Source organism: Euprymna scolopes, chromosome 9 (genome assembly GCF_053919585.1).
Source record: "Euprymna scolopes isolate OS-2025 chromosome 9, ASM5391958v1, whole genome shotgun sequence".
NCBI classification, from domain to species: Eukaryota; Metazoa; Mollusca; class Cephalopoda; order Sepiida; family Sepiolidae; genus Euprymna; species Euprymna scolopes.
Window position 1 is genome coordinate 20614834 of NC_136490.1, and position 16851 is coordinate 20631684.

Genomic DNA, 16851 nt, shown 5'->3' on the forward strand with positions numbered 1-16851 from the left:
TGGTATAAATAAAAGGTGAAATATAATTTGAATAAAAATATTTCCTCATATATAGAAAGTATTATAAAAAAAATAATGCGAAAAGTGTAAAATTTTATATCTTTTCTTTATTGGGTCATGTGTGGAAATACAAAATGTCTCTTGAAAAAAAAATTATTTTAAGAACAAAATTTTCGACCATACCTTCGGTCTTCCTCAATGTGTATGTGTGTGTATATATATATATATATATATATATATATATATATATATATATATTCCTTTGTGAAGAAGTCAGACATAAACTGAAGCCTATTGGTATAAAATATGGTTGGATTGTAGAAAGGATTGTGAATTTTATTGACGATTCTATGGGTAGCACTAATCGGGGGATGGGGCTAACCCAGTATAATATCTTAGTCAATAATTGGTAGTTTTGAATAAGTTGGAGCCAAGCGACGTCTGAATTAGGAGTCAATATTTTTCGACCATCTTCCTATCTTTGGTAATAATTCCTCTATCACTTCAACTAGCATCATCATGACCTGTTACAAATGCATAAAATACATTGTTTTGAAATATGTCTTATAACTTTTTTTTTCCTTTTTTTTGCAAATGGTTGAATGTCAAGTTCATCTTGAACCACAAGGATGCACAACTCTCCTTATTTATTTACATTATTGATTTTGTTTTTTTTACTTATGTAAGAGCAATTGAGAATATTGATCGATTTTTACATTCGAATGAAAGTAATGCTGACACTTCTGGTATTAAAAAGAAATGTCCATTAAAGACCTTTATCATATACAATTCAGATCTTTCTTTACACATGAAAATTCTTTTTATTTTTATAAGAATTGATTCTAAAAAAAAAAAAAAAAAAAAAAAAAATATTAATATACCATAAATAAAATAAATAAATAAATTGTTATAAATAATAAATAAAATTGTAATAAATAAAACCAGGTCTGGATATCTTGACTGATCCTACCCTAACACCCACAGGACAGCGAATTGAACCTACAGAAAGCCAGTTTGACCAGTCTTTAAGTGATTTAACCTTTGACAGACTAATAGGCTATAATCATTATCATCGGCTTAACATCTGTTTTACATGCTGGCATGTGTTGGACAGCTTTAAGAAACTGACTTTCAAACTAATCTATCTCTGGTCAGATCTTTGCATCACAGGTCGCAGGTTTGTCCTGTTATTATCTATTTCATAGGTTCCAACCATTTTACCGAACTGTGTAAATTCATTAAGGCCATTTTAATTAAGTTTTATTCAGTTAATATTTTGAGGTAATTGTGCACATTTAACTAGACAAAAAAAAAAACACTTCCTGCTTTGAAAATGGTCTATACTGAAGACAAAAATAACCTTTTGGGCAATATCATCTACTGGATGCATGTTTATTACAAAGTTTAATTATTTTTTAACAAATCCACATCTTTTTCGTTACATTTATTTTATTTTATTTATTATTTGCAACAAATTCATATTTTTGAACAATGTTAAGTAAACATTCATCCATTTTGTTTTTCGTTTATTTAATTTATTTTAATTTATTAAAAATATTTTTAATATTATTTCTGTAAGTAAACATATTTAATTTATTTTTATTTATTATATTTATAAAAAAAAGTTTCTGTAACTTTTCAATGAAAATAATTAGTTTTCAGATATTCTTATTATTAACCTACATTTTCGTTGGAGGTCTTCAGATTAGACTACACCGGAAAACTTTCAAAACAGGAAGTCGTTTGTCTGGATAAATATGCACTTGTACCACATTTTTACAAGGTTAATAATAATATTAAGTAAATATTTTTCAGAGTTAACATTCTGTTCCTTTAGTTGTGCATTCTTCTTTTGTATCATGAATTTTAATCTCTTGAATTTTCCGTTTTTTTTTTTAAATATTTTGATGTTTTGTTATCTTTTGTTATGTTTGCATGTTATTTTTATTGTTGTCATTCTAACAACTAACTTTTAATTTTTTCTTTTGACTAATCCTAACTCCTTTTGAAAAATGCTTACAATTGCAGCTTTAATTCAAGGAAAATTAACTATTGCATTTAATTTTTTATTATTAATTTTAACACTAATTCATTTTTGCTTCTTAATCTTTTATTTAAGACCCAGTGCAACTCTAAAATCAACCAAAAAAAATGCAAAAAAAAAAAAAATGGCACTGGATATAAATTATGACATTTTTTTTTTTTGTAGTAAATTGTTAAATCAAAGTCAAAATAAAAACAAATAGTGCTTTATCTTAATGATTAATTACTAGCTGTTCGGGGTTGCCCGAGAGTGCATTTACTTGCAATTTGTTTCCATCCAGAAAATACTTTGTCAGGATTATTTTGACAAAAAAGGGAGATAACTCTGTATTTGTTTGTAGAAACTATGATTGGAGCAAAATAATAATTTAGAAATGGATTTTAACTTGTCACAGCAAAATCGTCAATCTGTGCCATAATCCACTTCACCATTTTATTCACTTAATATTTTTTTTTAGTAATGTCAATAATCTCATTTCAATTTGAAAAAAAATCTCACTAAATATGTAATATAAATATGCAAATGAAATTCTCCAATTGGGTGGCATAATTCCATTGTAAATCATTTTAAGAATAAACTGGATGAATTCAGAAATAATGGTAACAAGAATAAATCCACAGACACAGAGCCAGGTACGTCCAAGGATGGAGTACTATTGCCACATCTGGGCAGGAGCTGCTAGAAAGGACTTGTCCTGCCTTGATAGAGTTCAAAATAGAAAAAGTAGCCTAGTGGGGGATGTCCTTTTCTCTTCCCTGCAACCTCTTTCTCACAGAAGAGATGTTGCGAGTTTGTCTCTGCGTTATCGTTATTTTCATGGCAGGTGCTCAGCTGAGCTCAATTCTATGGTCCCCCCTTGCTAAACTTTCACAAGAAATACCCGTCTAGCAGAAAACACTATCACTAGTTTCCCCCACTCTTTATCTGTGCCTAAACCTAAGCATAGATTCCATGAGCAAAGCTTCTTTCTTAGAACGGCACGCCTATGGAATTGTCTTCCGTTTTTCTGCTTTCCAGCTGACTACAATATGGTTGTCTTCAAGTCTAACGCAAACAAGTTTTTGGTGAGCCGTTCCATATAAGTTAACAAATTTACCGAATCTCCATTACTAACGGTTACTATATTGTCCAATTTCTACTCTACACTCTTTAACCCTTATCCTCGAGTGGCCTCTTGGCCTTGATAAGTGGGGATGCCTATGTAAAAAAAAAAAAAGAAAAAAAAAAGACACATTTGAGGGTTTATTCAATGAAATATTTTGGAGAATTTGATCGTATATTCATATTATATATTTAGTGAGATTTTCTTTTCATGGTGAAATGAGATTATTTAGATAGACAATAATAAATAAAACACACAATTTTTATGCCACAGAATTCACCCAAATTTTGTTTAAGAAGGTGTTGGGATGTTGCTCTGCAGGGTCTTAAATTATTTTATGTATACAAACATGCATTGTGGTGCAAGGGTGCATTAACACAGACTACAAGGATGAGAAAAATGCATTCTAATCCTATCAGATTTATTTGCAATCACCTATATCATTGGGAAAGGTATGCATACCCGACTCCAGGTATTGGGTCATCCTGTTGTAGTTTATTTTCAATGAATTTTTTATGTGTCAACCTGAAATAAACGCTAAAATAACATATATATTAATGCTTTATTTTTTAAAGATTAATTTTTCTCACGTGAGGTAAAATACCAGGTTGAGAAACTGGCGTGGTCTATCCTTCTCTCGAGAGTAGATGGGACTTTCTTAAGCCGTGGTGGACACCCCATCTAGTGATGGCGTCATGATGAAAAATACCCTTAACAGACCTGGCGAAGCATCAAGTATTCAGCTACTGACAAGATTTGAATTACACTACAAACTCATGTAGTGAGTTCAGTCTCGGCTGTGACAGCACTGGATGGATAGAATTCTTCCCAATTTAGAACGTGCTTTTCACATTTGTTTTTTTTTTGTTGTTGTTTTCACAACATTTTAGCTAATCTAACTTCCGAGTTTTTTCAGGTGAATCTTTTCAAATTTTGGAACTTATTTATTTTGGAATATTGAACTGAACTTTTTATTTATTCCATTGTTCTCGTCCCATCAACCATGACCAGCTAGACGTGATAATTTTGTTTTTTCTATCGTTAGTTTTTATCGTCTGTAGTAAGGACTGAACCTACAACTCCAGAAGACAATCAATGACAGGGGTGTTTAAACAAATTTAGATTACCCCTTAATGCAAAAGAATTTTTTTTTTTATTGTTAAAAAATAGAATTTAAAAATTTTTATGTTTTCTTTATACACTTTTTCACTTCAAACAAGGCATATTACAACTTGGAATGTAAGGGGCCACTATTTAGGTTTGTGTCGAACAGGGGGCTGTGGGAAGTTGAGCAGTGAGATGTCTGTTTGCATTACATTTAAACTTCTACAGGTTAGTACAGTCAGAGAAGCAGGAAACAGGGAGGGAATTCCAAAGTTTAACAGTCCAAGAGAAGAAACTATTAAAGTAGAAGGCTTTCCAGAGCAGAGGTTGGATTTTACTGCTTGTAAGATTAGTCAGGAGTATGTACATCAAGGGGGGCACAATTGCTATGAGTTCGTCAGTGGTAGATGCACCAGCCAGGTGTGACAACATTACTCCAGCATGGGCGAATTGTGGCTTTGTAAAGACATAAGATACTTTCTGGTGTGAGTAACTTTTTAGAGGAAATCCACCTTCTTTACAGCAGCCTTGGCAATGTCCTCAATGTATTTACTCCAGTTCATGTTGCCTGTGAATGTAAAGCGGAAGAGTTTGAAGGATGGGCTCCCAAATAGGATGCTATTTGTCATGGCAATCAGTGGTTGAGAAGAGTTTTATAGTTGTTAAAGGAAAGAAGCTTAGTCTTAGTAGCATCAAATGTTACCTTCCATTTACGGCACCATTCTACTACTGACCGAAGATCGTTTTATTGGGTTTTTGTCATTGTCTTGGATATGTGTGCATTCGTCCCCCTCCCCTTCATGTCTATTATAGAGCATGGTGCCATCAGTAAATATACCCATCTCGGACACAATTCTTATTAGGGAAGTCATTTATGAATATTAGTCATTACTTATCAAGGCTTTTAGCTTTCATAAGTAATCACTCATTAGCAACAGAAGAGTAATTTCCATTTATATATGTATGTATGTATATATATATATATATATATATATATATATATATATATATATATATTGTTAAATATAATTATCCACTGACACCTGTTTTGTTGTCTATAATTCATCAGAGTGGCTGAATCTAGCGAAATATGTATATATATATATATATATATATACATATATATATATACACACACACACACACACACAACAAATAAATATTTATAGTCTAAACCTATTCAGGGACAAGTATTCTACAAATATCTTTATAAAATACTATGGGAGTTAACAGAGGAGCCAGCAAACAACAAAAGGGGAAAAAATTCAAATATATACCAAATAAATGTTACCAAAGGCAAGATAAATTACTTTTCTACCTACCTGGATAATTTTTTTTGTGTTTGAACATATTTTAAAGCTTTTATTTAGTTTTAAAAAAAAACAAAAAACAAGTAGTGTCGAGTTGATAAGTTAAACTGACAACAACATGGCGTCTTTGGAGTGTCAGCAATGGCTCAAAACTCGAAAAATAAACAAAATGCTGACAGAAATCCACTTAATAAATCTCACGGTGATACTTACCAAGTGAATTTCTATCAGTATTTTGTTGTTTTCTTGATTTATGCGATTATGGAGACTTCCCAGTTGAATGTCTGATGTCGACCATCTTGTCATCATTCAAATTTACCTACTTGGCACTACTTGTGTTTCGAATAAACGCTTTTTTATAAGTATCGTTCAAAACTAAGGGACAAAATTTTAAAACCTAATATTTGTTAGAAATAACAACTGTGAAAAGCTGAAATTTTGACAACTGGTAGTCGTTATCATCCATAATAACATATTAAAATTTGAATCATTTGCAAATGATTTTGCAAATAGTTTTGGACGCTACTGTATGTTCAACTACGCAAAACTTATCCGGGAAGGTAGAAATGTAACTTACCTTGCCTCTGGTAACATTTATCAATATTTAAATATTTTACAATTTTTTTTATTTTTTTTTTGTCGTTTGCTGGTCTCTCAGCTAAATCGCCAAATGCCGAAACCATCATTTCCACGTTACGAGTAAAAGAGTGCAAAGTCAGGAACTTTTGTCTTGATTACTTATTAACTTATTCACCTGAGGAAATCGGTTAATCTTAGCAGGATTCTTTTCTCGCTTGAAACAGTTTAAAAAAAAAAAAAGAGTTCGCATTGCCAGCAGGAATATCCTCTCTGCACTTGGATGAACCCAATTCAGATCATTTATCATAGAAATGCTGTTTGTTCATTTAGAATTAGTATGGGTTTTCCTGTTATTCTTTTTTTTTTTTTTTTTTTTTTTATAAATCACGTCTGTTTTACAGGTGAACACACTTACGTCCATTTCTGCACCCCCCCCATACACACAGAAAAAAAAAGAAGATCTTGACATACCCATCGTACCCTTCAAGCGTTTATTCATGAAAATAAAACTTCTAATTAAGAATGGCATTAGTAACATACATTTATCCATCTCCCCTGAATATAAGCCACAACTACCACCAACAACAATTCCCTCCACTCTCTATCTGTGCATAAATCTAAATGCAGATTCCATAAACAAATCTCCTTTCCTAGAGATGGCCGCATATGGAATTCTGTTTCGCTGACCTGCTTCCCGGCTGACTACAATATGGTTGTCTTCAAGTCCAATGTAAACAAATTCTTGTTGAGCCGTCCTTTTAAATAATCAAATTATGCTCAATTCCCACCACTAACGATTACTACACTGTTGTCCCAGTGACCACCTTATACTCATAAACCCTTATCCTCGAATGGCCCACGGGCCTTGATAAGTAGTGACTCATTTGTAAAAAAAAAAAAAAACTTTCCTTAATATTTAAAAGCAACGAATAAAACAGACAATTCAGGTTGTGCAATTCTGAATTTTTGAGATGAGGTGTGAATGCTTGTGTTATGTTGATTAATCGGACTATTATTCTCATCTTGGGTGTTATTAACACAAGGTTTCGGTCGCTGCAACCTGCGACCTTCTTCGGGTGTTGAACATGTTCTCAACACCTGAAACGTTGTGCCAATAACACTCAAGATGAGAATAATAGCTCGATTAATCAACAAATAAAACAAACTCAGATTGTGTATGTTTGTTTACAAATGGTGGGTCAAAACTTATCAACTGGTGTCGAAAAGGGTCCCCTTTGAGTCTGTCAGCTTGCAGAATCCTTATTCTATACTTCGTCCTTAGGCTAAACTAATAATACCAATATGGGCATAGGAATAGAATATAGATTATTATAGTAAAATAATGCTGGGGGATGAGTTGTGGATAGAAAGAACATGTAGTAAATAAAATTGGCGGCTCCGAGTATCCTGATTTTCATAGGAGAGTGAATTAGACTTATAGAAAGTCAAAGATGAATTGGCCTTTAACTAACTTATTAACTTAACACGTCTCCTTACATTCCATGAGTGATGTTTCTGACAAAAGGAGAAGTATTGCCGTTTTCTGGGTTGGAATCTGTCCACCTAACACTTATCGTTGACTAGTTTTTAACATTGAAATATCTTTTTTTAGCTCCTTACATTAAGTGGTTTCATGCCCTGTCTGGAATGATTTCTATAAAAAAAAAACTGAAGGGCACACAGACTATTTCAGATAATTCAAAGCTTAAATTGCTTTAGCGCTTATATAGAATATCAATAAAATAAGAAAACAATATGCAAATATATATTATTTTAATTGTAATGTATGTAGATTTATTCATTTATTCAATAAAGATGATAGATCAATTAGGAGTGTAGAATAAGTAAAACTCTTTATACCATAGTATTTCGAAGCCTAATGCTTCTCATCAGAAGAGAGAAGATGCAACATCTAGCGATAGCTACATTAGGAGCAAAATAATTGTGCAGTGAGAGAAGAATGGTAAAATATTGAACTAGTTGGGAGGACTGAAAGAAAACTATATATATATATATATTTATATATATAATATGCTGTGTCCGTAAATGATAAAGCAATTTCTGTAAGGAGAAATCAATGCATAGCAGAGCACTAATGATTATAAATTTATTTCAACCTAACCAGCTTACTCGTTTGAAAAGGCCCTTATGTATGTATGTATGTATGTATGTATATATATATATATATATATATATATATATATATATACTTGAGAATAAAATTATCCAACAATCAGCTGGTATGGAAACCTGATTTTACCATGCAATTTGGATGTTAACTTTCATATCCTTTTTTTTAACTTCCTTTTAATTACTCAATCAATTTTTAATTGTGATTTTCCATGTCTCACTGACTTTAGCAAATAAGGTGTAAACCACTATAACTATTTGCCAATATTTTCTCCTCTGAAGAGATGGTAGATATCGAAATCCTATAGGATAAGGAGTTAAAATATTTCTAATGTATTCTTTGTCTTACATAGAATAATAAAAATCTTTGGATCTGAAACTCAAACATTTCACGTCATAAATTTTTAAATTCATTGAATGACTAAAAATTTTATATTATATATATATATATATATATATATATATATATATAAATTGAATTTAAATTAAAATCCCAATTATTGAAAATGATATCCGAAAATATTCATGCAAGTGTATAAATATTTCTTGAGAGAATAGATTTTAATCAATATTTTAATGTTTGGATTTTGGAAAAATATATGCCTATCTTCTTTTATTTGTTAATTTATTTTTTTAATCTCATTCATGTGGTTTTCAAAATTGGATGGATTTTGCAGACATTTCGAAAAATTGCAAAATGAAATAAAATTGATAAAATTTCTTGGGAAATTAATTTTCTGGGAAAGCTGTAGAACTGTCGATGCTGTTGAGAAAATTGAATTTTTGATGCGTGAAAAAGAAAAATGGATTTTTATTGCAAAAGAAAATGGAAAGTTTTGTAAAAGATTAATTGAAAAAGGATTACCCTGAAGAAAAAAAAAAGAAAAAGAATGATTTAGAGAAGAATGAAGTTAAATAAACAATATTGAATGAAAAAAGAATACACTGAAATGAAGAAGAAAATGAATAAACAAAAGAATAAAATGAAGAATAACCTGTTGAAGATAAAAAAATATAGATAAAACAGATTGGACCCCCCCCCCCCAAAAAAAAAAAAAATCCTCCAATGAAATCCTTAATAAAATTCACAATCCTTTCTGCAATCTGACCATATTTGATATGTCTGTCTTTTTTAGTTTAAAATAAATAAGCAAATTGATATGTGGAACTTTTAAACACTTTTTTTATATATTTTACAGTTATTTAAAACTAAAATGAAGGGGATCCAGTTTGGTGGTGATCGGAGTGTTTTTGCATTGGGGTTGGTTTCACCTAACACCAGTACAATCGCACTAGTATGCTTCTGGATCACCAAATATTTTTGTAAAGCTTTTCACATAAAGAACTCATATCATATCAGGTGATCCAAAAGAAATGCCACCCATGGAATCGTTAATAAAATTCCAACACTATTTGATATAAATCTCAGTATATGTCTGGCTTGTTCACCAAAGTTTCAGCTGTGAATATCCAACAGTCTTTGTTTTATCATCATTTAATGATATGCTCCAAATACGTAGCTTTGTATTTATCAATACTGAGCATTTGTTAAGACGTTTTACGTGGATAAAAACACGCTATGAAGAATGAACACTGGTTAAACAGGATAGAGGAACTCTTCATTTTTTTTTTTTTATAGAAATTGCTCCAGACAAATCATGAAGCCACTTGATGTAAAGAGCTAAACTAGCCAATGTTTATATGTTATATGGATTGTTTCTAACCGCCCAAAACAGCAATTCTTCCATCTTTATCAGAAACATCGCTTATTGAATGTAATAAATGTAAGGAACAAAATAAAGCAAGCAAGAGTTATGAGGCTGCACCTTGACAGCACCCGTTTTGTTGCACAGAATCATCAATGCACTTATGTCAATTTTTTGGGATAACTTAACTCATCAGAAGAAAAAGAACTCATCTACTTTAAAAGAAAATAAAGAAATTGCGACTTCACTTCCGACTTTCAGATTTTGTAATCATGCTCATATTCCTTTTATTTTTTTTCTTTTAAAGTTGATGAGTTCCTTCTTCTTCTGATGAGTTAAGGGTGGAATAAATGAAAAAAATTGACATCATAATTACCTGAATGATTCTGTGTTACGAAATAGGTGCTGTCAAGAATTTAACATTTCAGCATACTTCAAAGAATAAACGATAAGATGGATAACACCTTGAAATTTTAACTATAGACTTTTGTCTTTTATTTGTACACTAGCGGGGTGCCCGGCGTTGCCCGGGTTTTTGTCGGTGTGAAAGAAAAAAAAAGTTCCGGTAAGGAGGTAGGCTCGAACCCAAAGACTTGAGGCATAGGCGGAAAAAAAAGCGTGACATGTTGCCGCAAGGCTAAGCACGCAGAGAAGGGAGAGTGATTGAAATTAAATGTTTAAAAAAAGCAGGTGGTTAAACGAACGTCAACGTCTGGTTTTCTAGGTCAAACATTACGCCATAGAGAAGTGAAAGAGTCTTGTTAATAGTCTCAATCAAATGAAACACGAGTTGCCAAGGGAGATGTAAAATGATATGCCTTACTTTGATATCATTTAAGAAATATTTTGAGATGAAATCTGTTATTAGTAGAAAAACCCCATCCTTGAATATTTATGTGTAAGTGATTGTTACAACTCATAAATAGAACATCCAATGGTAAATACATCAGTATCAAGAAAACTATGTAAAAATTTACAGCTAGGTGTAACACATCCATCCAACTTGATATTGTTGTGATCGTGTGAGGATCCACACACAGAAAAAGAAAGACAACTCGGTCTTAAGTGGCGGTGTACAAGAACTGATCAGAAGGGAATTCAGAAAGTCTCTAAATTCCGTCTGATCACCTTGATGTATTACTCTTAGTTTTAAGGCATGCACACTACTACAAAGTGGTGATCCTTCGTGCAGATACCTCCAGACTCAAGTCCCAAAAACCATTCTACAAATCAAAAAAAAAAAAAAATTTCGACCTAACTGAGACATGGAAGGAGGAATGGAGAAACAATACTCCCAAAGGAGGGGACATCATTGAAAACCCAACTTTGCACCTCCCAGGTTTTGCTACAAATTGTAGGAAGCAGTGGATAGCCGTAAATCGGATTAGAACAAAACACTGCAGGACTGTAGTAAACAAACACAGGTGGAGATATATAATCTCCCCAATCTGTCCAAAGGGCAAGGAAGCCCCCTACCCCCCAGGATATAGATCACCTGATCCTACACTGTCCAGTCTCCCGACTGGAAGGAGATTATGTAACAGCCCATCTATTTGAAGACAATTTCTCAGACTGGCTAAAAAGTAGCGGTATAGATACCATCTGATACGATTACAAATATTAAGTGGAAACAAAATATTTTGAACAGAAAAGTAATTACAACAAATAGAGATTGTGGTTATACGTCAGTCCGACTGCCAAGTGCACATGACTTGTATGTTATTGCCGAGAGACATTCTCCTGGTCTTTACAATAAGTAGAAGAGTTCATTATTATCCGTAGGGTGGACGCACCACAACAGGTATTGAAGAGAAAAAAATGAATGAAATCGAGAAGACCAAGATGAATAAAAGGAAATAAATTAGGGGGAAAAAAATGAAAAGCAAAGACATCTGTTAAGATTAATCTATTTGGATTTTATTTTATTTTTCCTGTTATACTCACTAGTAAACCAGCAATGATTTACCAAAAATATCTAATTGGGGGAAAAAAAAAAAAAAAAAAAAAAAAAAAAAGAATACCAATCAAGTGCATCCAAGTACAAAGAGGATGTGGCTGCTGTGTGTGTGTGTGTGTGTGTGTGTGTGTGTATGAGTTCTTCATTTCAAAAGATAAAATAAATAGAATAAGATAACCTATTTCTTAAGTGAAAAAAAAGCAAGACCCAGTTTCCAGACTTTCTGCTCTCCTTCATTTTTTTTTTTTTTAAGGTCATCATTATTATATCGTATGAATCCGCAAATTCTACTGTTAGCATTGGTTTCCATGATATTTTTCCAATCGGAATTCTTTCTAGAAAAATGAGTAATTACGAGAGGGACCAACCACATGAAGCTTTCAAATATCCTTAGTGAAAGGAATTCTGTAAAACGAACTGGATTCAAACTTCGACCACCTAGGTTGTCAGTTCGTGTCGTTAACCATTTGATTAGTGTAAACTAGAATTAAAAGCCCCGGTAGAGCAACTTAATCTCGAGGAGAAAACTGATCGAACACCCATTTAGTAGGTAGGTTTAATCAGCTTCAGGTGGAATGGTAAGAATAGACTAAACCTATTAAGTTGTGATAGGACAACTAATTTAAGAGAAGAAAGCGCTTACATAAAAACCAACATTTTTTAGCAGGTCTCTACAGCTACAAGTAAAATAATCTGAGGGATGTCTAACTCCCTAAAAAGGGGCACTCTTAATGGAACAAAAATGAAAATTGTCTCAATCGAAAAGGATTTCTAATAAAGTTTTATTATAAACTAGTGGAACGTTGTAAAGGAACCAACACATTGTAGTTTCACTTGCAAAGTAGACAAGGAGCTTTTCTCCATTGTAACAACGGCGTTTATTTCTTCATTCTCCCGTCATGCATGACTTTTCGATACAGCTGTGACGTTACCCACATCTATAACATGCTCTCGAGCGTCATCCATGTCTCTAACGTGCTATCGAACGTCACCCATAGCACCCACGTCTCTAATGTGCTATCGAACATCACCCACAGCATCCACGTCTCTAATATGCTCTTGAACGTCACCCGTCTCTAATGTGTTCTCGAACGTCATCCACGTCTCTAACGTGCTCTCGAACGTCATCCATGTCTCTAATGTGATCCGTTTCTCTAACATGCTCTTTCTCCTTTTTATAGTCCTTTTCTTTACTGATGATGTTATTTCATATGCATACGCACGTCTGTGCTCTGCTACACTAGCAGGTGAACCTGGCTTTGCTTAGGATTAAATGATCAGCACTTTTATGTACTTTTTCACTGTTATAAATGGCAAAAGGGAAACCATTATCAGAGTTTGAGAGAGGAAGGATCTTTGAGCTTAATAGGGATGGACTCTTCCATAGATCCATTGCAAATGATGTGAATCGTAGCAAAACGGTCATCACAAATTTTTTAAGAAATCCAGATCAATATGGGCACAAAAAGAGTCCAGGTCGACCAAAAAAAAATAACCTCATCACTAGATTTCCGTATCAGAAGAAGTTTTAAAAAAAACTCCAGTATGAGCTCAAGTCGATTGAAAAGCCAAACAGCAGCAGAATGTAGTCCTAAAACCATCAGAAGGCATCTGAAAATGAAGGGTTTCAATCATTTAAAGTGACTGCAGAAACCATGTCTTCTTGAACAGCACAAAACTAACCGACTTAAATATGCCGCCAAATACCAGACTTGGGATGAAGAGAAGTGGGAAAATGTAATTTTCTCCGATGAGAAAAAGTTTAATCTAGATGGTCCAGATGGATTTCAACACTATTGGCATGATAAAAATTTGCCCAAAGAGACTTTTTCAACTCGGCATAGTGGAGGAGGGTCTTTAATGATCTGGGGTGCTTTCTCGTCAGCTGGGACCCTAAAGTTGCAAGTAGTGAAAGGCCGGCAAACATCATTGAAGTACATTTCAATGCTTGAAAATGCTTCTATCAGGACTGAAGGTCCACGTCTGTGTGTAAGAAATTGGATTTTCCAGCAAGACAACGCTGCGATACACACTTCTCGACAAGCACGAGAATACTTTTCTTCAAATAATTTAGAATTGTTAGATCATCCAGCATGTTCTCCGGACCTCAATCCCATTGAAAATCTTTGGGGATGGATGGCAAAAGAAGTGTTCAAGGATGGAACCCAGTATGATTCGATAAAGGAACTTTCTGATTCAGTTTTCAGTACATGGGATAAAATTCCTTCGCAACTGATAAAAAACTTAGTCGCAAGCATGCCGAAGAGAATTTTTGAAGTAATTTGTAATAATGGAGGTTATACTAAATACTGAGACCCTTTTTAGTAATTTATAATTGCCTTTTGTTAGATAAATTATCAGTGGTCTTATCATTTTGACCAGGTGAAAATGTTTGTTTTTTAAAAAATAATTATCAGATCAGGATTAAGGTTTCGAATGAAGCAGATTTCATTTTTTTTCCATCATATTTTCCATTTTGGCAATGGTTTCAACCATTTGTTTGATTAAAAATTCAATAATATGCATAAACGCTTACTTTCTTAAGTGGTCTTATGATTTTGACCAGGACTGTATATACATATTTATCTATAATATAAAAGCGAAAATGTGTGTTAGTGTGTGCACTTTTTTTTATGTCCGGCAATGGCTCGGGGGGGGGGGGGCTCGGGGGGTATACCAATTCTTAGAACTTTTTATGTACTCCCTAGATTATAATATCTACGATTTACAAAAGAAGGCCTTTTATCTTTTATTTGAGCGACTTTTACAGACTGTTTTCGTGCTATTTCTTGCTCTCACATATTTGCTTATGTCTTTCATATATAAAAGCGAAACAAAAAATCGAAAGCGGTGTTCTCGGCCTTTCGTGTTGGCACATCCATTAAGCAATCAGCTTTGATCAATCTGGGGGAAACACGTCGTATCAGACCATTGCCATTCATTTGGACACTCCCCATTTTATAGGGGAGCTAGTTTTCCCCAACATCTTGGGGAAACAAACAAATATGCAGAAAGCTACAAGCTTAACTGGCTCTGCATGATTTCATTTCTCTATCGCGTGATATTTGACCTAGAAAATCAGACGTTCGTTTTTTAATCGTTTAATTTCAACCATTCTCACTTCCTCTGCCCTCTTAGCGTAGCGATAACATGTCACCTTTTCTTTTTCGACTTTGCCTCAAGGCTTCGGGTTCGAACCTGCCTACCAAAACTTTTTTTTCCTCCTCCTTACACACACACACACACACACACCAACAAACACCTGGGCAATGCCAGGCATCCCTGTTAGTCTATTATATAAAGGGCAAAATGAGCGCGAGCATTTGTATATGTCCACGAAAGGCTTTCTGCATTGGAATTCTTGCGTCGGTTAGATTCTACGAGAAGTTTGTGCATACTTCCCTGATCGTAATATCTCACATTCACAAATGGACATCCTTTCTTTCCCTTTTTTTTTTTTTTGATCAAGTTAAACAAAATTCCCACCCTGCTGTCGTCTCCAGTGTTTGTTTGTCTTTTTCATATAAATAAAGTGAAACTATTTGAATGCAAACGCCTGGCCTTTGGACCAGGTAGTATCTGTTCTGTCATTGGTCCTTGATCAATGTAGGGGAAACCCTTCAGACTGAGACAATTACTATTTATTTGGATACTGCCAGAGTGCCCCCTTTTGGGGGGGAGTTTGTCCCCCACACACACACACACATTAAAAATAACCTTGTGCCTAACTTGCTTTCGTGGGAGGTTTAAAAGCAATGCCATTTCTGCAAGTGATCTTTTGTTTTTGATTGACTACGTTAAATTTGAACACTTTAGATTTCCTGTTGCGTCATGGAGTAGTGGTAAGACGTCAGATTGTCTTTCACTTTCTTTTCCGCCTTCGCGTCACGGGTTTGAGCTTGTCTTCCTACTACCACTTTTTTCTTTTTTTTTTTGCGCAACACACACACCTCCAAACACCCGGGCAACGGCAGGCACCCAGGCTAGTTCATTATAAGAGGTATATTTTTTTTTTAATTTACAAAAAACACAAAAAGTAAAGGAAAGAGAATCCAAAACTTTAAAAAATCCAAAAGATATTTTCTTAACTAACTTCGTTGTATAATTATTATTATTATTATTATGAAAATGCCTATGTACTTATTTATCAGCAAGGCTTCAAGTAAACTAACATATTTTTTTGTTTTTATTTAAATCAATCTGGTGGATGATATATTCTCCCTCACCGCTACAGTCTTCCAAAATAGTTTGTAATTTACATAAAATTCCTCGTCTTTCCAACGTCATCCCAACTTTCCAGATTCGTATCATCTTTTCAAAGGGTCCTTTTACTTTCCAGGCAGTTTTAGTATTCAATTTTGTGTGATTACACATACGATACCCTGTCCTCATCAGCCACTAACCAGGGGTGACAGTACTGTTTTTTGTCGTTAAGGGGGCACAACTATCCCATCAACTTATTAACATCACTAAAATTCAGTGTTGGTAGTAGTAGTAGTGGTCATTTATTAGAATAGCCTTCAAAACAAAAAGAGATGAAAGAAAGAAATATACAACAAATAAATGTTACCAAAGGCAAGATAAGTTACTCTTCTACCTGCTTGGATATGATTTTTGTGTTTTTACTCATTTTAAAGCGTTTATTTACTTAAAAATAAAAGTAGGGTAAAGCCTGTCAAGTTAGAACGAAAAAGAAAATCTTTGTCCCATTTGAGCTATGGTCGACCTTTGATAATCGCTCAAAAATCGAAAATTAAACAAAATACTGATAGAAACACATCCAATAAATGTCATCATGTGAGAACGTAATGTTTTACCAGTATTTTGTTTAATTTTCGATTTCTGAGCTATTATCGAGACTCGACTAGGGCTCCAATGAGACCACCATTTTTTTTCATTCTAACTCAACAGGCATTAGA

General features: G+C 33.5%; 2 protein-coding genes across 5 annotated transcripts in view; one reads left to right on the forward strand and one right to left on the reverse strand.

The window, feature by feature from the left end:
• LOC145284453 (uncharacterized) overlaps positions 1-16851 on the forward strand; it is a 1345403-nt gene that overhangs the window by 1252558 nt on the left and 75994 nt on the right. The window lies entirely within an intron of this gene.
• LOC145284455 (uncharacterized) overlaps positions 1-16851 on the reverse strand; it is a 235522-nt gene that overhangs the window by 49569 nt on the left and 169102 nt on the right. The gene's annotated exons all lie outside the window — the stretch shown is intronic.